This window comes from Littorina saxatilis, linkage group LG7, assembly GCF_037325665.1.
Source record: "Littorina saxatilis isolate snail1 linkage group LG7, US_GU_Lsax_2.0, whole genome shotgun sequence".
In the NCBI taxonomy this organism is placed as follows: Eukaryota; Metazoa; Mollusca; class Gastropoda; order Littorinimorpha; family Littorinidae; genus Littorina; species Littorina saxatilis.
This window is the reverse complement of record NC_090251.1, coordinates 36,436,842-36,456,841: the sequence shown is the minus strand read 5'-3', so window position 1 is coordinate 36,456,841 and position 20,000 is coordinate 36,436,842. Positions and strand designations below refer to the sequence as shown.

General features: G+C 41.9%; 1 protein-coding gene across 4 annotated transcripts in view; it reads left to right on the top strand.

Annotated features, from left to right (window-relative positions):
• LOC138971330 (transcription factor SOX-6-like) overlaps positions 1-20,000 on the top strand; it is a 328,814-nt gene that overhangs the window by 140,428 nt on the left and 168,386 nt on the right. The window lies entirely within an intron of this gene.

Below are 20,000 nucleotides of genomic sequence, written 5' to 3'. Positions count from 1 at the left end.
TCTTGGAGGTGCAATTTTTCAACGAATACAAAAAAAACCTCTTGGTGCACTTCTTAGAGGTGCATTTCTTTGAGGTGCATTTCAACGAACACGAAAAACTCTTAGTGCATTTCTTAGAGGTGCATTTCTTTGAGGTGCATTTCAACGAACACGAAAAACTCTTGGTGCATTTCTTAGAGGTGCGTTTCTTTGAGGTGCAGTTCAACGAACACGAACAACTCTTGGTGCATTTATTTGAGGTGTATTTCAACGAATACAAAACAGTCTTGGTGCATTTCTTATAGGTACATTTTTTCAACGAAACAACTTGGAACAATGTCAAGGCTATCGTTGTTGTACCACGAAAGTTCCATGTTAAAAAGATCACACTCAATCTCGTCAGTATTGTATCAGTATGGCGGCCACTATGGCCGAGTAAACAACAGCAAAGTCCACTGACAAGGGACCACGGTGTACGAGGGAGATGTAGCCCATCAACGCACAAGACTGTCGTTAGTTACCGATTTAAATTTAATTTTTTTAAAGATTATTTCACGTCGTTTTAAAACTATCAATTCTTAGACCCGTTGAATTCGGTTGTGTAGCAAACTGTCTGGTGACTAAAAACGACATCGAGGGAATTCCACCGCAAAGTGCACCCTAGGATTTACACGGTACCTGCCCTCCCATGAAATGCCCCAACATGAAAATGCGCTCGCTTTATGTTGAATCAGACCCCTTCTACCAATACAGTGCCTCAAGCTCGTCGTGAACCCCTCCGTCTCTTCTTGTTCTTCTTCTTCTGGCTCTCTGTGGTGTTCGTGGCAAACCGAGCCCTCGCAGCGCAAACAGTGGCAATTTACTAGCGTTTGTCATGCATTCATTAATTGATATTTTGACACCAGAAACAGCGAGAGAACGATGATTATGACAGTGGCTTGCACAGGACAGCGAGACCCTTTTGTAAAGCTAGGTCCAGTCGGTCGATGTTCAGGGGGTGTTGGGAATTCCTGTCATTGGACATAGAGTTATATAACTTTGACTGCACCTTTAAAGCGGATTTGGACTTTATGGTATCTTTGTCTTGGTGTGTAAGTAAGTAAGTAAGTAAGTAAGTAAGTAAGTAAGTAAGTAAGTAAGTAAGTAAGTAAGTAAGTAAGTAAGTAAGCTTACGGGAAGACAAACGGCTTACAGTAATCGTCTTCGTCGTCGAAGGCCTTCACAAGCTCCTGAATTTTAGGGGCATGCGTACCACTACGAAAACCTTTTCAACGAAATCAACAACTGTAGCTACAACAACAACAACAACAACAACAACAACAGCAGCCGCAGCAGCAGCAACAACAACAACAACAACAACAACAACAACAACAACAACAACAACAACAACAACAACAACAGCAGCAGCAGCGACAACAACAACAACAACGATGATGACGACGAGAACAACAACAACAGCAACAACAACGATGACGACGACAACATGAACAACAACAAAACTAGAGCATCAACAAAAACAACAACCACAACAACAACAACAGAATGACTGCAAAACAACACCATCAGCAGCACAACAACAATATGCAAGCATCAGATCAGTCCAAACAAGCACCACAAGCATATAATAATGTAAACATCAAATCAGTACAGTCCACACACTCGACGAGAACTTTACAAAGGAGCCTTCGCCTCCTCGAGGCCGGGGAAGTGTTAGGTTAGACAAGCAGAAAAGTTTGATTGATTGTGATTATCGTCAATGTCCTTGTCCGCCAAGGCGCCACAGCGCAAAAAGAGGAAGAAGCGGAGATGAGCGAGTTCACTTTCTTAGCTCTGTGCCACGCATCATCAGTCATAGCTCGAGGGGGTGGAGGTGATGGGTGGGTGGGGATGGACTGAGGGATGACGATTAATTGTGATCGTTTGCGATTGTAAATGAGCCTTTTATGGCTTTGGCTGTGGTCTGATTTGTTAATGCAGTGCATTTTTTTGTAGTTTTCTTTTTGATATTTTTGGGGGGGTTTGTTTCTGGTTTGTCTACTGGGTTGTTGTTGTAAGCATTACTATGGCCATCGTCAATGTCTTCATCATCGTTAATGTTGTCGACATCTAAAATATCATGGTCGTTGTCGACCTCATCATTGTCGTCATCATTTGTTGTGGGTCTTTTCCCTTTCATTAATTCACTGTCATTCACAGGTGTGTCTGTGCGCCCGATGTTGTTGCTGTTGTATTTTCGGTGGATTTTTTGGGGTGTTTTTTTTTTTTTTTTTTTTTTTCCTCGTTTTTCTTTGCCATCGTTTCCTGGATGTTTGTCCTCTTTCTTGCTTCGTAAGGATACGACGTCTACGGACGTGTTAGTCAGTTTTGATCATTATTTGGGATCAAAGATTCAATCGGCGAAAGAACTTAAAAAAAAACTGAACGGAATCCCTTACTTCCCTTCTTTGTATCTCCACCCAAAACAACTTTATTACAATATCAGTCATTATCGCTTTTCCTTTGGTAGCAGTTTGACGCCGTGATGGTTTATCGTTCTTGTCATCTAATGCCTGTTTGAAGAGGTCTTTCATTTAGATACGCCAAACAGGAAAAGGCTGGGTACATGTTCAAAGACTTTGCGATGGACTCTAAAAGTCGAGCTGCCAGAGAATAAAGTCTTTGGGTTGAAAGTGAGACAGCACATCTCGAGTCGCTGAAGTGGGGTTGATTATCGTCGCTGATTCACATCACAGAAGCAATCTGTGCCTGTAGTGATTGCGCAGCCTGTCACTCATTAGGCCAAAAAAAAATAGGTCTGTTTACGGTAACCCGACCGACCCTAGTTTTTTTGCGCGACCCTAGACTTTTTTTTGGCATTTCGGAAAAAAAAAAAAAAAAAAATCGTTTGTTTTTTTTGCAAAAAAACCGTAAAAATATGGGTTTTTTGGGGAACAAAAAAAAAATCCCGACCTACCGACCCTATTTTTTGGCCTATGTTACCGTAAACAGACCTATTTTTTTGTGGCCTTATTATAGCGTGTGAACAGCGGTCTCCGTGTCAGTCTCTCTGTTTTCCCACACTTTGTTCAATCAAGCCCTTTTTCAGGTCGAAGCTCAAATGTGGCACTTGGGTGGGTTTTTTTTCTTATTATTATGCACTGTTCAATGGGTGTTACTTTTTTTTTTACTTCTTATTATGCACTGTATAATGAGTTACTTTTCTTGTACTTTTTATTATGCACTGTTTTTTTTGTTTTTTTTTAATTTTTATTCTCTTTATTTATATAGCGCCTTATCCGAAGTTCAAAGCACTTTATGCCGTGTGAGATGGAATTTTTTACACAATATATCACGCATTCACATCGACCAGCAAACCTCAAGCCTGTTAGGCGAATGTTCACCTTTCGCGGCCTTTATTCCAAGTCACACGGGTATTTGATGGACATTTTTATCTATGCCTATACAATTTTGCCAGGAAAGACCCTTTTGTCAATCGTGGGATCTTTAACGTGCACACCCCAATATAGTGTACACGAAGGGACCTCGGTTTTTCGTCTCATCCGAAAGACTGTTCAATGGGTGTTACTTTTCTTTTATTTCTTATTATACACTGTTCAATGGAGTGATATGTGTCTGCTTTTCCCGTCAAATGGAGAGATTGTTTGTTCTCTCATAGAGACAGTCAGATAAGGCCCCCCCCCTCCCCCCCCCCCTCCGGAAGATGAGATCCTTATACCCACCCACCCCCCCCACCCCCCCCGCCCCGACCTCCCCTTTACAAACGGTTTCATTCGAATTATATCTGTTTCAGTTTTCCTATGCACAGACTTTCTCGTAATCTTGAAATGTACGTCCGTGCTCCCCATAGTCTGTCTCACGAGATCATGTCTGTGCTTTTTTTTTCTTTTTTTTTACTACGGAAGCTGTTATTTGGCATGAGGTCAAGGAATTTGCTGTAGTCGCTAGTATTTGTTTTAAACGAAAATAGCTCCAAAACTAAGACTGTATTGAGACTCGGACACAATAAAATCCTTTTTGGAAACGTTTGAATTAAAAGAAAACGCAAAACCCTCACAGAACTTGAACAAAAAGAGTATTTAACGTGTGAAAAACCCACTCTATTCAGCAGACAAAAACTGAAAGGATAAAGAGAGGAACAGATAGAATAAACGGATGTAAATTTAGCTCCAGGTGTCAGTTTTTATCCCCCAAAAATCACTTTAAAATTGAAGGTTGAAGTAGTAGCATTACAAATAGGATATGCATGGAAAAAACGACGAGCCGTCTGTATTCTTGACATGAGAAAGTGTGACTATCTGAAACAACTGGCCTGCCACTCAACCATGGCACGTTCTCTGACCGATTTACAAAACGTGTGGTTGAAAATGTAGAATGGTCTATAGGTTAGAAGCTTTTCTGTCGTAAAAAGTGAACATTTGTGCTAAGTTCAGCGTATCACCTTTCAAAAGCAGAGGCGGGATTTGTAATACCCATTTCTAATGTAGACAAAAGTTACACTCACAAAGACACGCGTAGTTCTATTTAAGTTGCCATTATAAACCCACAGAAAAAGAATACTTGAGGGTGTGGACTGCATCCAAATGGAGAAGAAGAATAAATGTATACAGCCCCTTTTTTCACAATTTTTTGCGGTTTTAAATACACCCTCCACAATCGTGACGCTTGAGAGAATAATTTTAGATCGCTGAGTGGTTCAATTCAGATTTTGATTGTGGAGTTTTGTGTCTACATGTTTCTGGGTGCTGCGATACATGCATCGCGGGGTAGTCGGCCGTCGTATAACTGCACTTTCTGGTATTTTCCTCATTACTTAAATGATTGTGAAATAAGTTGATCTTGTGTGGCCACAAATGTTTATATCGCATTATACATGCCACCCTGTTTTTCCTGAATAAAAAAAATTTAAACCGAGGAGAAAAAAAAGTTGATCTTAGTAGTGTCTTTATGTTCGATGAAGCTTTTTTTTTTATCGTGTCTTTGTTATTACAAATGCGATGTGGTGCCAAAAGAAAAATGTCCATGTTTGTGTACAACTAAAAATGGACATTAAAGTTTTCTTATCTTAACTTTTCTTATACATCGGGCAAAGCTGAGAATGCGCATGGAGTCTGTAAATGGACCTATAACTCTATTCTTTGGTGCTTGGGGTCTTGGGCCAGGTAGGGGTGGGAGGACGGGAGGATGTGCGGAAAGGGTGGGGGTTGAGGCAACGGGGGCTGGTAGGTTTGTAGATTGGGATTTTTCAACGGAAAACTACTCTCTAGAGTCGAAGTAGGGAGGACCCGGACTGTAGGCAACTCAGTCGACATTGAGGCCAAAGACTTTTGATGTTACATGGAAAATAATAGGGGAAGACTAAGGAAATGGGGGCATCATAGTAGTTCACCCAACCGTATAGTCTCTAGTGTCTTTGGACTTGGGGGAGGGGAGGGCGATTTGGGGGAAGGGGGGTGCTTCGTTGCTTTTTACATTTAGTCAAGTTTGACTAAAACTTGACTAAATGTTTTAACATAGAGGGGAAATCGAGACGAGGGTCGTGGTGTATGTGTGTGTGTGTGTGTGTGTGTGTGTGTGTGTGTGTGTGTGTGTGTGTGTGTGTGTGTGTGTGTGTGTGTGTGTGTGTCTGTCTGTCTGTCTGTCTGTCTGTGCGTGTGTGTGTGTGTATATATAGAGCGATTCAGACCGAACTACTGGACCGATCTTTATGAAATTTGACATGAGAGTTCCTGGGAATGATATCCCCGGATGTTGTTTTCTTTTTTTTGATAAATACCTTTGATGACGTCATATCCGGCTTTTTGTAAAAGTTGAGGCGGCACTGTCACACCCTCATTTTTCAATCAAATTGATTGAAATTTTGGCCAAGCAATCTTCGACAAAGGCCGGACTTCGGTATTGCATTTCAGCTTGGTGGCTTAAAAATTAATTAATGACTTTGGTCATTAAAAATCTGAAAATTGTAAAAACATAATTTTTTTTATAAAACGATCCAAATGTACGTTCATCTTATTCTTCATCATTTTCGGATTCCAAAAACATGTAAATATGTTGTATTTGGATTAAAAACAAGCTCTGAAAATTAAAAATATAAAAATTATGATCAAAATTAAATTTTCGAAATCAATTTAAAAACACTTTCATCAATCAATCAATCAATCAATGAAGCTTATATCGCGCATATTCCGTGGGTACAGTTCTAGGCGCTCTGCAGTGATGCCGTGTGAGATGAAATTTTATACGGCCAGTAGATTGCAGCCATGTCGGCGCATATTTACCTTTCACGGCCTTATTCCAAGTCACACGGGTATGGTAGACAATTATTAACTGTGCCTAAGCAATTTTGCCAGGAAAGACCCTTTTGTCAATCGTGGGATCTTTAACGTGCACACCCAATGTAGTATACACGGGGCCGGGTGGTTCGGACACCGAAGAGAGTCTGCACACAAAGTTGACTCTGTGAAATAAATTTCCGCCGAACCTGGGCCGGATCGAACTCGCGCTGACAGCGGCCAACTGAATACAAATCCAGCGCGCTACCAACTGAGCTATATCCCCGCCCCATCTCATTCCTTGTTGGTTCCTGATTCCAAAAACATAATAGATATGATATGTTTGGATTAAAAACACGCTCAGAAAGTTAAAACGAAGAGAGGTACAGAAAAGCGTGCTATCCTTCTCATCGCAACTACTACCCCGCTCTTCTTGTCAATTTCACTGCCTTTGCCATGAGCGGGGGACTAACGATGCTACGAGTATACGGTCTTGCTGAAAAAATGCATTGCGTTCAGTTTCATTCTGTGAGTTCGACAGCTTGACAAAATGTTGTATTTTCGCCTTACGCGACTTGTTCAAATTGTGGCCCAAAACCTTTGATGATGTGTGAAAGAGAAGGGTGGAGACCGGGAGGTGGGTACAAAACTGCAATTGGATCTGAGTGGGTGGAGACAGCGGGATAAAAAGTCTTCCTCACAACACCCACAGGTGCGACCGTTTGCCTCCAAAAGACACAGCTTCGTTTTCCTCCTGCTAATATCTCCGCGTGTTCTCAAGCTTTTTCCACTCACGTGATAGCGTTTCAAGCAGAGTATCATAAGCGGCGGCAACTTTGGAGTCCTGTGAAGGGTTATCGAATCAAAGCGAAACAAAAGCAGAATGGCAGGACTCATCAAAGCCAAGATAAAAGCCCCCGTCCTTCTTTTAATGTGCAAGTTAAAGTTTTCAGCGCCCATCGTCTAAACCAACTTCTGCGCAGCTGTCTCGGGGCTGATAAGAAAGGGGGCGAATTACGAGAGTTGTTCCCCTTCTCAACTCTTGCACGTGCACATCGAAGGGGGAGCGTCGTGAGAGAATGACGACAGAGAGGGAGAGAGAGAGAGAGCGAGGGTCCGGGGTGGGTGGGGGGTGGGGGGGGTAGAGACAGACAGACAGACAGACAGACAGATAGCATTAGAGAGAGGCAGAGAGAGAGAGAGAGAGAGAGAGAGAGAGAGAGAGAGAGAGAGAGAGAGAGAGAGAGAGAGAGAGAGAGAGAGAGAGTGCGTAAGAGATACATAGAGACATAGACATGCAGTCACTGTGAGGGACAGAACAGAGAGAGACAGAGTTAGAGAGAGACACAGAGAGAGACAGAGAGAAAGACAAAGAGAGACACAAATAAAATCAGAGACAGACAGACACAGAGAGCATCAGACAGAGAGACAGAGATAAACAGGGATAGGTACAGAGAGACACAGAAACAAAGCGAGAACGAGAGAGAGAGAGAGAGAGAGAGAGAGAGAGAGAGAGAGAGAGAGAGAGAGAGAGAGAGAGAGAGAGAGAGAGAGAGAGAGAGAGAGAGAGAGCGAGCGAGAGAGGGAGATAGGGAGAGAGAGAGATGATCAATCCGATGATGGTAACGACAATGACGACAATAATGGGATAGTGGTCTCGATTATAGTGCAGCTGAGAAGAAACAAGAAACTAAGTCCATCTCACGATGAACACGAGCCGAAATCATAATTATGCACTCGACTTATGAAATAGAAAGAAATCAAATACGACGAAGAGAAGAAAAAGTTTGAAAGTACCATTGAACTTCCATGTCGGCGTGTGGCTGAGCTTAAAATAGGAATGTTGTTGCAATCTGTTTTTGTTGAAAATTTTGGTAGTTGTTATGTATTATTTTAAGAGCAAAGGAATGATGGGAAAGAAGAAAAAAAAACACAAAACAGGAATAAATGTGAAAATAATGTTATTTCGAAATGTCTCTTACAACAAAGTCATAAAGGACAAACAGTATTGTGGAAAAAAATGTACGCATTAAATGTACAAGAAAAAACTTCTTCACAAATAATGTAGCACCCGTGCACACCATTGTATTGAGATCAATGGTTAAAATAGTAAACGAAGTAATTGCTGTCGAGGACTAACAAAAATATATTTAACAAAAGATTGATTGTTCAGTCATATAATTAATGACAAATTGTTTGGGTAACCACCTTGGCTTAACCACTTGCACCAGAGAAAGTGAAATGTCACACAATGTCTTGAAAAGTTCAATATGAAGTGAACACAATGTGTTATATATCTATTGATAATAACAACAATTGCATTTAATAAGTGGAAAATAGTGCAAAACATGACATGACAACTATACATTTTAATATGAAAAAAACATCATAATGCAACATGTACATGAAGAACCAAACTGGTATACAGTGAAAAATCATCAAGATGAGAATGTGAATGGACACCAACAATATGCCAGCATAGGTCGCGTCTTCTACATCCGCTTTGATTGTGTACGCATGCGCAGGTATTCATCGTCTGCTGTTCGAGTCAAAAGTTGAAAGCAAAGTAATTCCTGTAAGCCTGCCACTTATTTATAAAAAGAAACGTTTGATACTTTTACCAAACAGTTAGTATAATGCACGCTCTACCTGTATTCGTCTTTAAATTCTGCAAGACTGAAGCGAAAGAGGTCTGTCTCAGTTTTGTGGTCAGTTTGTTGTGTACATCAGTTTACACACGCACAACGAACAACACATGCACAGGCCCGGGGGAAGCTCTCCTTTCTTATGTCCGACCATAGACGTATACATGTAGTTTACATGTTTATTAGTCATCTATGTGATTGATTACGTGTATGATATAACGGAGAGTCGCATCGGTTTGAGAACCCAACCGTGGCTGTGGTTGTCGTTTGAAGTAGCCTACTTCTTTATAAAGATTCATTTACATTCTACTTCTGACCAAGGCATGTTTGGTACCTACTGAATCCTTGTTGCGTGTAGTTTTACGTGGGACGTTGCCCAAAGTTGTATTCTTGAGGAGCATAAAATAAAACGTGTTACAAAGTTATCTCAAAACTCTGCAGTGACTGCTCGCGCAGCGGGTCAGCTAATTATAGCACGCAGCCTCCACAGACAGCTCCCGAGCCGAGACCATATGACTCGCCGCTCCTGCGGCTCGTCAACAAAAGTGAACAGACATTCATTAAGCTTGACAATTAGACAGACAGGCTAACTGACAGACATGTGCATACCGACACACAGACATGTAGATGGAGCGACAAACGCTGGTTTTACCAATTGTATTCATGATATTAATGGACCTACCCCCCGCGGGTTAGGGGGAAGAATTTACCCGATGCTCAGGCCCAGCATGTCGTAAGAGGTGACTAACGGATTCTGTTTCTCCTTTTACCCCTGTTAAGTGTTTCTTGTATAGAATATAGTCCATTTTTGTAAAGATTTTAGTCAAGCAGTATGTAAGAAATGTTATGTCCTTTGTACTGGAAACTTGCATTCTCCCAGTAAGGTAATTGTACTACGTTGGAAGCCCCTGGAGCAAATTTTTGATTAGTGCTTTTGTGAACAAGAAACAATTGACAAGTGGCTCTATCCCATCTCCCTCCTTTCCCCGTTGCGATATAACCTTCGTGGTTGAAAACGACGTTAAACACCAAATAAAGAAAGAAATAATTAATGGACCTAAGCTGCATACAGACATGATACATGTAGATAACGGTATGTGACAAGCAAGCAAATAATCCAACTCGGCAAACAACCAACCATACGCAAATATTTCCAGTAAAAAACTGACCTTTTTGTTACACGCACACATGCCACATGGCTAAATAATCCTGCACAAAAAGAACGAGACGATCTCTCTTTTTGTGAGTAAATTGATTCATCACCCAATCTGACCTACACTCAGCAAACCTGCTTTTATCAAGGTTGCAGGTGTTCATTTGACCAAAACTCGAAACAGAAGAAGCCAGGCAGCTGTTCTGAGTTTTTCCTTGAGTTAGATATGAGATAATGGCTACCTTCTTAACGAGCCATTGCCATACGGTAACCCAACAAGTTGAACATGAATAATTTGAATCACAATCAAACTTTAAAAAAAATTGCGATAGGCGCAGTAAGAAGAGTAAATAGTAGGGGTTTGGGGAGGGGCATAATGGAGGGTAGAAGTGCACCACAATATATAAGGCGGGGGGGGGGGGGGGTGAGGGTGGGGAGGGGGGCAACAGATAAAATCACCGAAGCAGAGACCGAAACATTAGCTAGCTTATCCCAGCTAAACTTTCTTCAAAGGTCGCCTGAGTATGATTGATGAGTCTCGTGCTTTCAATAATGATTCAGGACGATAATGTTCGCAGCAGGGATGGATACACACATACATGCAAACAAGAGGGATGAAGCACAAAGATTTGAAACGATCCTCAATAATGATCTGGCCCCAGGCCCTTCGTGTAAGGTTCAGAGTGGCATATACTAGACTCCCTGTCCTAAAGTCTTCCATCATTTTCGTTGCCTTTTGAACAGTGCTGGCACAATGATTGATTGGGGATAGTTCAAATCGACACAAATGATCCGTGATATTTCATCAGTCAGAGAATATAATACATAAAGCGAATCAAGTTGATGCCTTTTAAGTTTTATGTAATTTTTAAATACCGTGGTGTTTTTGTGTGTGACGCAATGCGATCATATTTGTATTACCTCAAACTGAGAAATAGACCTATGGCTGACTTGTATCAGAGACATAGATAGAATGTATGTCTCTGATTGTATACACAATGAACGTAATCATAACAACAGTCAATATAAGCAACTATTTCGGTATTGGTATGTGTTATTGTATTCATATCGTTGTTGTACTCGTTGCATGCGTATGTGTACAAACAGTGTTGTGTTTTTTAGCGGTATAAACTATTGTAAAACACAACTGTTTACTGTGAATGAACACAGACAGTAAGCCTAAAGGCACACCCGAGCACCCTCTCAGGTCGGGCCAGGCTTTGACATAGAATAAGACCATCCCTCCACTTGGTCACATACCAAACATGAACAGCTTTGTGCTCTCTGAATGTTTTATGAATGTATTGCTTCTTTTTTTAAACAAAAATACCATCAATGAATTATTCACCAAATGCCCACTGTGCACATTGCGGATTATCCAGGCAGTTCATTGTTGGTATGTGACCAAGTGGAGATTATGGTCTTATCCCATACCAAAGCCTGGCCAGGTCTCAGATGGTGAACCGAACTGTTTCCACTGGAAGGAGTGCGCCTTTAAATCCATCAGTATCTTCGTCAACAGTGTAGGCTTATCTGTTCTATCTTTTCTTCGCTTGTGCATCACTGCCATGTTTCTCTAAATGAGATCTTTCTGTCCTTTCATTCTTATTCTTTCTTCCTTTGTTTCTCTTTTTCTTTTTTTCTGAATATAAAATAATATCCATCATCAAATCAGCATCAGACATGATGGAACTGCGTCAAATGTGAAATCGTCATGACTGCACGTAGTGTGAATTATTCACTGAATCAACAGCTGCTGATATTCATAAATATTGTCTTCTTCGTCTTGCGTTTGACTAATCAGTGACATCATCACCGCTACAGTCGGTGTTAAAGTGCTACAGCAACAAAACACTTCTTTCAAACCCGTCATGTCTTCTCGAGATTCTCCTTCGCTTCCCCGTAACAAGTTGTATCATACGTCACGTCCATCATCGCCACTTTTCCTTCCTCCCACAGCGGAGAACAGCTGCTGGCAAAGCGTCTTTTCACCGCAGCTCACCCCAATTCTGCATCACTTAGTTCCGGGTTTGTTGTTGGGTATTGTTTGGGGAAACAAGGCGGTTCAACGAGTGAAGAGACGAGGGGTGGAGGGGGGGGGGGCTGTCAGAACAGGCAGGAGTGAGGGAATTTGATTTCCTATGCCGGCACATTGGTGCCTCAAGTGTGATCATTGCAAATATCACTGCGATGTTTGTAAATTGGTTTACAATGGTTTCTTCGTCGTTCTTTTTTTCTTCTCACTTTACAATGCATTGAAATCGTGCATGAAACAAAGGAGCATAACAACTTAACATCACACACTTGTGTGTGTAAATTATTCCTGTCAATTACAAGTACAACCAACACTCAGAATTACTGCTACGTCTCTTATTCGTAAGCATCATGGGTAGGCATAAACATCACATTGCTACTTGTAATTAACACTTTTAACTCAGTGTATTGACGGCACAGCTATACAGACAGTCTAAATTGTCTTTATTGGTAAAACGTATGGATAAATCGGCAATTGTTTTTAAGATAATTTCTAATAAAGATTGTAAATCACAATGGTAATTGCAATTAGTACTTGTGGTGCGAGTGTGCCAACATACTTGATTCCTGCCTGTTGCTTCCTTTCCGTGAGACTAGGAGCTTCTGACAGGAGCTATGTGGCTGCCGTCAGCGCCTGTGATTTTTACTGTCGATATCTGTTGTATGGTGGTCCACTAAACAGTTATTGTAGCCCCCCCCCCCCCCCTCCCAATCCCTGTCTACAGACGATCATGTTGCGACTGATTTGCAACTGGTCTGTTGCAAATAGTCTTTCTAAATATACTTGGGAAATGGAGTTTATTGACACCTCATACGGGTTTTTTCCAGAGTGGTTTGTGGCGACGGATTGTTTCGTCAGTAGAGAAATTCAGAACATACGGATGAAAATGGGAATAGTTGGACCAGTCAGCCGTTTTGAAAGGATCGTTAAGTTCAGTTCAGTTATTTTTACCGGAAGTGGCTTCGGAGAAGAATTGGTTAGAGGGGGTGAGGAAGCCGGTGGGGGTGGAGGGGTGCATATATATATATATATACAGGATGTCTTCTTTTTTTTTTTTTTACGAATATCCACCGTTTCTGTCCAAACCGTGCTGTCTACGAGAGATTTGCCATTCTTAGCAAAGAGCGGAGATGGTTACTGTAGTTGAATGGAAAACAAATATATTCCCAACTACTATTGAGCTGACATGATTCCTAATTAATTTCTCAACTAATATGTTTGAACTGTTCCCTTTTGTGTCGTCCCATGAATGCTGTGACCTGCAATAGTAATGTAAGAACTTCAAGAACGTGTCCATAAGCAATCTGCTTGTTAACGTTCTTAATGTTGTTATTGTTTGAAACGTGTGGATGAGAAATTGAATAAAACACGCTTAAACCAAGAACTTTAGCGTGATCGTCAGTTAAGCTGGTGTCTCCACGCCGCTCACTCTTTAATCAGCGAGGGAAATGCTGCGTACCGATATGAACCCCGCTAGTCACGCCTGTCTTGCTAACATCCCATAACGATGACGACGATCTGATAACCTTGGAAACAAAAAACCTGCTTAACATGGCGCCCCCAACCCCTCCCCCCATCCCCAAATGAACTTCCTCTCTTTCTTCATATTCTTCCTTCTCTCTCTCTCTCTCTGTCCCTCGATCTTCATACCCATCTCCCCTCACTTCTCATCTCTTCTTTTTCATCTTCTTCTTCTTCTTCTTTCTCTCCCCCTCCTCCTCTTGTTCTCTTCCCTTCTTAGTATCCTTTTCACACATCCACCATCCCCTCTTGACTAAATGTTTTAACATAGAGGGGAAATCGAGACGAGGGTCGTGGTGTATGTGTGTGTGTGTGTGTGTGTGTGTGTGTGTGTGTGTGTGTGTGTGTGTGTGTGTGTGTGTGTGTGTGTGTGTGTGTGTGTGTGTGTGTGTGTGTGTGTGTGTGTGTGTGTCTGTGCGTGTGTGTGTGTGTAGAGCGATTCAGACCAAACTACTGGACCGATCTTTATGAAATTTTACATGAGAGTTCCTGGGAATGATATCCCCGGACGTTTTTTTCTTTTTTTCGATAGATACCTTTGATGACGTCATATCCGGCTTTTTGTAAAAGTTGAGGCGGCACTGTCACACCCTCATTTTTCAATCAAATTGATTGAAATTTTGGCCAAGCAATCTTCGACGAAGGCCGGACTTCGGTATTGCATTTCAGCTTGGTGGCTTAAAAATTAATTAATGACTTTGGTCATTAAAATTCTGAAAATTGTAAAAAAAATATTATTTTTATAAAACGATCCAAATGTACGTTCATCTTATTCTTCATCATTTTCTTATTCCAAAAACATATAAATATGTTATATTTGGATTAAAAACAAGCTCTGATAATTAAAAATATCAAAATTATGATCAAAATTAAATTTTCGAAATCAATTTAAAAACACTTTCATCTTATTTCTTGTCGGTTCCTGATTCCAAAAACATATAGATATGATATGTTTGGATTAAAAACACGCTCAGAAAGTTAAAACGAAGAGAGGTACAGAAAAGCGTGCTATCCTTCTCAGCGAAACTACTACCCCGCTCTTCTTGTCAATTTCACTGCTTTTGCCACGAGCGGTGGACTGACGATGCTACGAGTATACGGTCTTGCTGAAAAATTGCATTGCGTTCAGTTTCATTCTGTGAGTTGGACAGCTTGACTAAATGTTGTATTTTTGCCTTGCGCGACTTGTTTTCTTCTTGTAATCCTCTTCCACTACCCCTTATCTTCTTTTCCCTTCTTCATTCCTTTTTAACCCCGCCCCCTCAGTCTCCCGTCTTATAATCCTCTCCCTCAACCCTTTTATTCTCCTTCTTTCTTCGTTCTTTCTCTATGCTCCACGATCAGTTCTGTTGTTGGTATCCCCACTCCCACCCATTCTCTTCATTTCTTCTGTCTTTCTTCTTACCATTCTCTTGCCTCCTTGTTCCCATTTCCGAACATATCTTCTTATTCTTATCACCCCCCCCCCCCCTACACTTCCCCCCTATCACCACCACTACCACTTTGTTTTGCTTCTCGGCATCAGCCCTTCCTGTTCTCAATAAGCTCCTCAGGGAACAATCCTTCGGTGCAGCGCATTCCCCCCATGACGAAACGCCACCCTCCTTCCCCACTCCCATACTCTGGGCTCCCTCCCATCACTCCCTAGTCTATGTTGAAGAAAAAAGGACTACTTCACAAGGTTAAGATATACTGAATACCGCTCCCCCCCCCCTCCCCACCCACCTCATTACGCCCCCTGATTTACGCCCTCCCCCCTTTTTATTTTTATTTTTTTAAAGATCCTTCTTTCTCAGATGTTCTGTTTACAACTCCCGTAAAGTGACCCCTACTCTTTGATACTTTCGTTTTAATACTCGATTTTCACAGATTTGTTTGGAGAGGAGGGGGGGGGGGGTCCCACTGCACTCCCGTTCTACGCTCTCCCTCCCCCCCTCCCCACCCCACCCCCACCCCCTCCCCACCTCTAATTTATATCTGTTGGAAGACCACAGAGATTCTATATCTCTGTGTGGAAGACTTCTATAAACAAAAGTTACACGAAACAAGCAAACATTGTAGGTTACACGAAACAAAAGGCTGTAAAAAGGCGCTCCTTCTGGTCCCGCTCAAAGCCTTTGAAGGCAAACTGGCGAGTGACAAGTAATGATTGCTATTGTATTTGAAAATAAACTGGTAGGGGGTTGTTGGAGCTTGGAGTGAACTGTGTGGGGTTGGAGAAAGAATCTGAGGTCTTGGAGTCTTTGTTATGATAGGACTGTAATGTGTTTGCATAGACTAGAGGAGAGGTATTGTTTGGTGGTGGTGTTTCAGCACTTGTCTAACCCATTCTTCTGTGATTATAATACCGTTACTGAGGGAAAAACGGAGGAGTTGGGGAAGGGGGTGCGGGAGCTCCTTAATACCGCGTTTCTGGGAATCCTTTGCAATTATTGAAGTTGTGTACTCTTTATCCTGAACATGGCACAATTGCTGATTCGTTCGTCAGGCGAATCATTGTTTTAGTTACTTTTGTCGGGACCTTCTCCTCTTTGTTGCGGACTAAGCTAAGAAATGATTCGTTACTGGCTCTTCTCGTGCCCATTTCTACTGATGAATTCCATCCACTGAAGAGAGGACATTTTATCTATCAAAGCAAACCGTGTTAACCAATACTGCAAACCCACCACAATCACCATTTAAAATGTGTCAAACCTCTCACCAGTCTGTCTTCTTCTCCATCTTCCTCCCTGGAAAGGAAACACGCAGAGACAAACAAACAAAGACTCATTCGTCGAAAGCGGCGTATGGCTGCCTGAATGGCGGGCTAAAAACGATCATACACACGTGTACAAACCCACTCGTGCAAAAAACATGGGTGAACGTGGGAGTTTGAGCCCATGAACGAAGAAAAAGAAGGAGAAGAAGAAACAAGACTTAACCAGTCACGATAAAACAGCACTGAAACTAAAGCAAAGAGTCAAACAGCTGAGCTGGTTGTTGTGGTTTTGAAACACTAAAGTTTTAAAGACGGCGCCACAAAGACACCGCAGACCCCAAGCCGTTGTGAAAGGGTTGTCTTCACGACCGACGTTCCCGAGTCCCTCCGTGTGATGTGGCCATCAAAGTGTGAGATCAATGCGGACATTAAAATCCCACAGGCCACTCCGCTCGGCTGCTGCATCAGCTCTTCGTCGTCAACTCTGGCTGCAGTGGAGTCCGGAGTGTTTCTTGTATTGAGACTGTCTGATTGATAGACATCGAGTGGGAACTTTCAGCTTGGTTTACACATTGTTACACCCCCGGTATAGGGGTGTGTATAGGATTCGCTCCATGTGTTTGTTTGTTTGTGTTCGCATATATATCTCAAGAATGAACGGACCGATCGTCACCAAACTTGGTGAACAGGTTCTATACATTCCTGAGACGGTCCTTACAAAAATTGGGACCAGTCAAACACACGGTTAGGGAGTTATTGGTGGATTAAGATTCTACAAGGACTTATAGAGGGAGATATTAATGGTCAAAGGGAAATAACCTTCTCAGTTGGTGGCAGTGAGAATGGTTATTTCCCTTTGACCAACGGGGGTGTTTTTCCTACCTCGGAGGAATTTCTTGTTGTATTTGGTTTAAACAAGATTGTTATCAATTTAAACATGACACAATGACACCATGGAAAAGAATAGGGCATTGAGCTCAAGCGAAAGCTTATATTAAGAATAAGAATAAGAATACTTTATTATCTCATAGAGAAATTATTACATGCACCAGACAGATAGAAAATGACACTGATAATCATGAAGTCGGACATTCCAATACTTATATATACTATATAACACTCTGCATCAAAATCAGAATCAAATAAAACCAAGCAAAATAGGCAACATTGTTTTATTCATTATCTTAATCCTCAAAGTAAACATCAAAGGTAATTCAGAAACAACAGCAATTAAGCCGACTGCGTGGAGTGGTGTCAAAGTAGAATTTCAACAACATGTGTTGATGAATATGGAAACGTTTATTTAAATGATGTTCAAAACAGTTAATCCTTCGGTTATTTGTTTTTATTTTGTCAGGGCTACGCCACCTTGAATATACATAATATCCTGACAGAGGACTGAAAACCTAACTTCACGAGAAGCCCACTAAAGTCGATTGAAGACGATATGAAATGTATAAAAAATAAAAATAATAAAAACATTGCAGTGAAAACCAATCAGTGCCTGTCCATCGTTACCGCCTAATCGTCTGGAATAGACATCATGTCCTGTCAAGTCCATCCCTGGCAGAGGACACCAACGCTAACTACCCAAACACGCCACAAAAGCCTTGTCGTAAAAGCCCATCACTGTGTGTCCATCACCACGACCGCAGCGCCTCCTGTGAAGACACCTGGGGATTTAGGGGCTTGTCATTAGCACTGTGTTAAAGTGGATAGGATTCAATGGGATTAACATGCGCCGCCACTTCATTGCTTCTGTCTTTGAAGGGACGGAGGGACGAGACCTGCAGTGCTGGCAAAAATTGCAGACACAGGCCAGGCTGACTCCGGGGAAAGTGGAAGAAAAGAGGTCCGTTTTTCTGCTGGTTTGGTCGTAAGATGGCATGATGTCATCATATTACCATCTTTATTATTCTGCTTTTGTCTTCATTTTTAAGCCCCTGTATTAATTAGCTTATTCCCGAGTACTTCCTGTCCCTTTCATCGCTTGATGCCATTTAACGATATAGACTGAATGTGGTGATTTCGCTTTTTGCGACCTGTTCTTTGTTTAATTTGTTCTTAGACGTTTTACAAATATGTACACAAATAAACCAAAGACATTTCTACCCCTTACTGCTTTTATTCCATTCCTATTTACACTTTTTACGCCAAATTTCGACCAAATTACAGAAGAAAAAAAAGAAAACGACCGAGAGACTGAAACAATGAAGTCGGTCATTCGGGCACCCCGGGCACTGGCTATGCAAAGTAGCGGGCACTGAGTACTCTGTTCGTTTTGCACCAAATAAAGGCTGGCGGGGCGGGGGTGATAAAACACGACTGTAATGAGCGGAGGGCTCCAAACGATGCCAGAAAATGGAGAGACAGGGATGAGATGCTTTGGGTCGTTGTCTGCCGTTCTGATGATGTTGCGGTTATTGCTGGTGTTGGTTTTTGTCGTCGCTGTAGTAATGGCGCCGGTGAAAGTGTAATCTCTTTTTTGTTTCTCTGCCTCTGTCTCCGCTTTGCGTATACTGGCGTTTTATGTGGCTTGTTTGCGGTCTTCGTGGGTTGGTGGTAGTGAGTCGCGTGTGGGTTTCTCTCTTGTCCCTAGCTGTTTAATTATTTTTGTTGTTTCTGTCTGTCGCCCCATCTCTTCCTCTCTTTGCCCCTCTCCATCTTTGTCCTTCGCTTTCCTGTTTTTGTCTTAGTTGGTTGCTCTTTCAATGTTGTTTTGTACTTGTCTTTGTGTGTGTGTTGAATAAGCAGACAGACAGACAGACGGACGGACGGACTGGCGGACGGACGGACGGACGAACGAACAGACAGCCAGACAAGCAGTCACCCACACACGCACACAACACACACACACGCACACACTCACACACACACACACACACTCACACACACACACACACACATTTCATTTCTCTCCTCCCTCACCCGCCCCCCTTCTCTCTCTGTGTGTGTCTCTCTCTCTCTCTCTGTGTGTCTCTCTCTCTCTCTCGCTCTGTCTGTCTGTCTCTCTCTCTCTCTCTCTCTCTCTCTCTCTCTCTCTCTCTCTCTCTTCACATCCGCACTGCCCTTCGCTCTTACCCCTCACCCCTCACCCCCTCACCCCCAGCTTTCCCCTTCTCTTTCTCCTTCTCTTGTGACACACACAAATGCATTATACTTTCTTTTTATAAACAGTAGCTGTGACCGTGGTTTTTTTTAACTATTCAACGTGTCACACGTCACAGTGACAATACATTAAGAGCCAGGGGATTCAAACCACAACAAAACCTGCCTCTTCTAATCTGAAGTGTAGGTACGAACTGTACTTTTTCGGAATATACTGGCTTGCACTCAAGGGTGTGTCGTATACGAACTCTTTCTAGCGTAGGTAATTCGTCTTTTCAGATTGTCTCTTTCGTTTGAAATTTTTATTTCAAGCGTTTTTTGAACATGTTGAACTTTTATTGTGACCGTCATTGTTAACACTTCGCAGAACAAAATATTGTGTTGTGATTCCTTTGTTTTGTATTTGATGAAATAATTTTTATAGTTGCTTTGATTTATTGTTCTTAAAAAAGGGTATCATCATCGTCCTTGTCGTCACTGTCGTCGTCGTCGTTGTTGTTGTTGTCGTCATCATCATCATTATTTTCGTTGTGGTCGACGCCGTCGTCGTCGTCGTCATCGTCGTTATTGTTTTTGAGATCATAATTATTTT